This window comes from Embiotoca jacksoni, unplaced genomic scaffold, assembly GCF_022577435.1.
Source record: "Embiotoca jacksoni isolate LCO1_2020_lvr unplaced genomic scaffold, fEmbJac1.0.p SCAF_1, whole genome shotgun sequence".
Taxonomy (NCBI): domain Eukaryota; kingdom Metazoa; phylum Chordata; class Actinopteri; family Embiotocidae; genus Embiotoca; species Embiotoca jacksoni.
The window spans coordinates 12867998-12873997 of NW_027185229.1; the positions used below are offsets into that span (position 1 = coordinate 12867998).

The 6000-nt window shown below is 41.6% G+C and overlaps 1 protein-coding gene across 4 annotated transcripts in view; it reads right to left on the bottom strand.

Annotated features, from left to right (window-relative positions):
* Positions 1-2159, bottom strand: part of klhdc8a (kelch domain containing 8A) — a 45749-nt gene extending 43590 nt beyond the window's left edge. For all 4 annotated transcript variants that reach the window (XM_069171591.1, XM_069171766.1, XM_069171517.1 and 1 more), the window contains exon 1: positions 1825-2159. The gene's annotated coding sequence lies outside the window, so the exon portion shown is untranslated. The remainder of the gene's footprint in view (positions 1-1824) is intronic.
* Between the last annotated feature and the right edge of the window lie 3841 nt (positions 2160-6000).

Consider the following 6000-nt stretch of genomic DNA (forward strand, 5'->3'; position numbering starts at 1 on the left):
TACCTTAATGGAAAAGGTCTGTCAGATATGCATTAGCTATTGCAAGTACTCTTGTGCATAATGACAAAAAGTCCTTGTGTTTTTCTTATGACTGGATGAGTCCGCAGACACAAGTAACAGTAAGTGACTCATTTCATAAAGAATAAAGACACTGATGCGTCTCAAAAAGATAACCACTAAGAAAGGAGAAAGAGACACATTACACCAACGTATATAGTTTAGAGGACTGTAATTGGAGGAGAGCAACAAAATGCAATCTAAGGTAAGAGTAGGATGAGTAAGACCTGTAGTTAAACGCACAAGCAGAGTGTCGTCGTCCCCCCCCCCCCCCCCAAAAGTGTATAAAGGGGGGACCTTAAAGCACTAGCTTTTAGCCATTGCTTCGTATGTTTTCTCCCCATTACTGCTTAAATGGTATGGTATATCATGTGATGTGTCGTTCACTGCCACTTTATGGTATTCTTTCTTTTAGAGATTGCAAAATTGTTGACTTTATACAAACTACAGCTGCACGTTGTTTTGTTTTTTTAGGTGTTCATAAGTTTGCTCTTACTCTGATTGTACAGGATGATATGCGTTGGATTCCTGGATCTGTAAGGGAAAATGATAAGACTTTGGAATCGTTTTCTTTAAATATCCCCAAAAAAGAGTGACAAAGACAGTTTTGTCTGGAGTAAATTGCAGAGCTCTCTATGAGCTGCACGGTTTCATGCTGTTTTTTTTTTTTTTTTTTAAAGGAAACAGAATTATTATACATGTGTAGCAATACATTTTAAAAAAAAAGAACAAAACACAAAACAGGATGTCACTTGATCAATTTGAAGACAAATGGTCAAGCGATATCCTTTTAGAACCAACATTTTAAACTTGTGTTCAAATCAAGCCTAGTAACCAAAACCTAGTAACCAAAAGATCTTTGGTTGCACAGCTAAGAACAGGAATCCTTCCTTTAGCCCTTGAAGTTGGTGGATTTAAAAACATCCAGAAGTACAAGTTGAATTATGTGATTTACGAGAATTTAAGAATGAATCACATTTTATTTTGTTTCCTCCTTACTATGATGAATTATAAATTAAATGTATTTCAAGATGCAGAAAAATTCTGATGCACTAATGACGACTGAACGGAGTAGCCTAATGTTTAGCTTTAATATTTTTAAGTTGGCTTCATTTGTTTGCTTAAGACTGGGGGAGAAAAAAAAACACGAGGATGGATTATTTGTTCAGAACCTGGTCTTTTGTTGTTAATGGCGTCTTAACCTTTTTTGAGCTGGGCATAACATGACAAAACAATAAAACTAATCAATCAATTGAAACCTTTGGTATCATTTTACTCTGTAATTAATTCATCTCTGCCATTTGTTGTTTTGGAACAGCAGGCCCCTGGGAAGTTGATGTTGTTGTTGTTGTTGTTGTTTTACCAGTTGTAATGGTTGATTTTAGGTGCCCTGGCACACATTGGTCAATATCTCTTGACCTCGATGTAGCACGAAGGCTTAGTGTGAGAAATGAACAGTACTTCAAGGAGAACACGAGCGAGCAACGAGGCAAAAATAAAAGTGCCAGCTGTTTTAACATTGGACTACGGCAACCTCAAAGCCCTTACGAGCTTCGCTCCGCATTAGTCTCATCAAACAGCCCAAGTTTAGAGGAGATAACAGCAACTTCTCGAAGTTTCCACCGTGTCGCCTAAATATTGTAAACGCGTAAAGGCATACACCGCCTGCTTGAGCACAGGCATTACTTCACAGCTGAGCTAGGAGTCCTGTCTTCACGAGGAAGAGCGACTACGTTTCCATTCGTGTCCCCCTCCCAAGCCACTTACTTGTCCCGTTTTCGTCGCCACTTTTCTCGGCGTGTGTAGCTGAGGCTTCTCCCTCCTCTTCTCCCTCCTCTTCTCCTTCAGGAAGCGAGATGGAGAGAGAGAGAGAGAGAGAGAGAGAGAGAGAGAGAGAGAGAAAGAGGAGGCGAGTCGGGTCCAGGCGGAAGGAGGAAGATGAGGAGACGAGGCGAGGTGCGCCGTTAAAAGCTCCCTCCGCATCGGGGAGCACGCAGCGGAGGAACGGGCTGTTACACGGCAGAGCTGCGCTCACCGAGCCAGACGCGTCGCCGTAATGTGGGTCAGAGATGAAGTATTCATCTTCAGCTTTCGTTGCACAAGTTCACACTCATTCTCTACGATGGTACAATCCGAAGAGAGAGAGAAAGAGGGAGAAAGGGGGGAGGGGGGGGGAGGGGAGCTTGCGTGTTGAGATAACCTGCATTTGGTACAGGGGAGCCCACTGATACTATTTTAAGGATTTGCCAGAGGTATCGTGATGTTATATACTGAAGTGGATGATTACTGGTCTTTCAGTTCATTCTAGGTTACTTTATAAATATTTTTTTTTTTAAATTACACTAACCCAGTTCATGTGTTTGATCTCCTCTACTGTTCAATATACAGCCAGAGTGGAAATTATTTTGGCAAAGGATTTGTCTTTATTGTAATATTTTATGATTATTGTAATGAGGTCAAGTCTATTCAATGTAAACAGTCGATAGATCAACTGTCACAACAGACATTTTGACGGGTCAAAGCAGGAGGCACAGGTGTAAGTAATATAATAAACAAGGGCTGTATTCCATTGAGGCAGTTCCACTGTCGGTAGATATTACATACTTTGTTGTGAGATGCATCTCTGTTGCTGACTCTGGCCAGTTCACAGCCTCGAAAATGCCAGACGTTTGTACTGCTTTTTGATATTCAAAAGAAAGATATGCCAAAACCAAGCCATGGGAAATAACATTACATAGGTGAGAGGGTTTTTTTTCTTTTGTTTTTTTACAGTATTTTACTGGTGCTGATATTTCTGGATCTTGAAAAATATATTTTAGCTTCTCAAGATGCATCCCAAATTGCATGGAATTGGACACACTTGTCAAGAATGAGTTTTTGATTCAATATAAAAATAAATTGTGTAAATACACCTGAAGTGGCGCCATCAAACGTTTTCAAGTTATACCCTTGCTCGAACTTATTATTGCTTGGATCATGCGGTGTATGTTCTCGAACCAGAATATAAAATTTTATGCAAATCGGCCAAAAGGTTTTCTTCAAAAGTTAGAAAAACTGTGTTTCCCAAAATGCCTTGCAAATGCGCTTCAACGAGATGCTTCCTGGATTTGAAAAAAAAAAAACACTAACAGTGACTGTACTGCTGCCACACTGTAGGTGGTGCAAAGTTAACAAGTTAACAAGATAGTGAGCCTCGAAAGTTCTCTTCTGAAAAGATTTGACACGTCAAACATTAGGGGCCGTTAATAAAGGTCAACGTGTTTTGTTGAATAACTCCTACACGTAAGTCGCATCGCACATAGCAAACAATCATTGAAACTGTGTTAAATCAACGTTATTCTGTTAACATTCATTTAATAGAATCAACGTTGAGCTTTAACGTTGATTCCTAATCACTTTTGCACCCTCAGTTAAAATTGAAACAAGATTGAAATCATAACTAAACAACAACAGTACTTCAGTGGTACTTCAACCGTTATTAAACCATAGTAAATTACTATTAATACTTCAAAATATTGTAAAAATAATATACTTCCCTGCTTTATCTACAGCCAGGATAAATGTTATGAAATCTATGTCTGTGCCCTATATAGATGGCTTTATATAATATTAATGACAATGGATGACTATGTAATTTAAAGAAAAAAAACATATTTATTAATTTCATTCAGTTTGATTTCATGCATTTCCATTACTCCTGTGTCTGGCGTCCAGCCCCACCAACCCGGTCTGGAGTGTCATGGAGCCACTTTTGTACCGCCTGTGCAAAGAGGAATTCTGTGATTCCTGTCCCCTTTTGTTGAGTGAGGGAATTTAAAAAAGAAAACATAGAAGAAAAAAAAAACATCGTAAATGTCAGATATGAGGACAGAAATAAATAGGAAATAGGAAACAAACATGGTGGCTCAGCCCAAGTCATTAATTCCAGCCAAAATCAACCTTTTGCTTCAGGAGAGCGGAAAGGAGAAGTGCAATTTGATTGAGTGTTGAGCTTAAATATGAACAACCTTGAGCCAGAATTGTGGACAGAGAGAAACTAGCACATACAACAAAACATGGTCAAAGTTAGCTATTTAAGTAGCAGTCCAAATGATCAGGCCTACACATTGCAAAGCAAGGCACGAGACTGCTCAAGTGGAAAATCCTCCATGGAGTGTAATTCGGGAGCCGGGTGGAGTCTCCACGGGAGGCTCCGCTGGTTCCCTCTCCCCGTCTGCAGTGTCGGACAACCTCGCGTCACCGCTGAGCACAGCACACATATCGCATGACCCTGTCTGTTGTAAACGCACCCCCCCACACACACACACTGCCCCATTAGTTTATGAAACCCCGGCCAATCTGTTTTCAAGATTAGGGGGTGCTAAGGCGGGAGCTAACCGCAACCTTTACTCTCTGCTTTTTTTCCCATGTATCTAAATCCCACCACACTATGGGATAATCATGAACATTCCCATGCACACACCTGATCTTCACCCACAATGCCTCCACCAATGCCCCGGGCCGAACCAGGCTCTGGTGAATCAGACTGTGTACAGCCTGAATGTACCGTTATCTGATGCACTCATTTGCAAATCTCAAACAGGGCGCTATATTTAAAGCTGCTTCAGCCTGCCTACTCTTCCTGCTTCCTCTGCTAGCCACTTTGCCACCCGCCACCACTCCAGCCCTTCCTTAATACTGTCTGATTTAATCAAAGTAATTTCTGTTGTCATTGATGCCTGCTCTGTTCTGTTTTTGCCGCTGCTCTCCCTGCCTTAGTGTGCTCTCCCCATCTCAGGCTCTCCACGTAAGCACGTGGAAGGACGGGGAGTTCCCAGAACAGTACCATACCACCAAATGTAAATTACTGTTGATGCAGTAAAAGCCTTCTTTGACAAAGTGGTCCTGACTGAACTGCAGCGTGTCACCAGCCTGTCAGCTGCGTTTCTGCGGCGGCAGGTCCTACAATTAAATCGATGAGTTTGTCTTTGATAATGGCCATAAGCATAGAAGTTTTGAGGTCTGACAAGTGATGAGTTGTAACCAAAAAGCAGCCAGGTGGTTTTATATTTACCCTCGCCCCGAGGAGAGACACAGACACACGCAAGTACTCAGCGATACAGAGCGAGAAGGAGAGAAAGAGCAGCGAAGACAAACCCGCCCCGCACCTGATGAAGTACCATCATGATATAATTCGAGCCTACACTGTGGTTTTGCTATGATCAGTATAGTACAAATGTGCTCACGGATTGTTTTTTTGCAGCATGTGTAAAAAAATTGTTGTCGGGAGTTTTTGAGCTCAGAGAAGAGATTCAGGTGTTTTAGGATGAAGAGAGATGAACCATTTTTTATGAAACTGGCCTATCTCGGCGATATCTTTGGAAACCTTTTTTTGTTTTTATTTCATTTTTCTCTATTATTGAAAAATGGATTGATGGAGCAGTCTAGGGACAAATATTACAAAAAGCGATTTGTTGAAGTGAAAGTTGCTTTTTGCACATTGGCACAACGTATATTACTGAGAGCAAGGACAAAGGAATGTTTATGATCTGACTTTAGTCCAATAAAAGATCAAGTTTGCCCATTTTGTGACCATTTTGTTGGGACGAGAGGGGCATGAAATTTGTTTTTTTTCCAAAGGTGGGCATGACAGAAAAAGTTTGAGAACCGCTGGCTTACGCAGTGACTCATACATTGATTGGAGTACTGACAGTGTACTCTGACATGCCGTTAGCAGATTCCTCTGCGACTGTGCCACTAACTGGTGAGGACCCATTTGACTATGAGAGGTTGGAGGAGCATCGGAGGGAGAGCAAAGCCAAACGTCTCTCACGCCCACCCGTGACATTCTCCACTCCGAGGCAGGAGGTGTCCTCTCCGCCTTCGCCAGCAGTTAAACCAGAGTCGGCCATTGAACGTGCGACTGCTTTATCGCCAACACCCCGCCGAGTTCATCTGAACCCT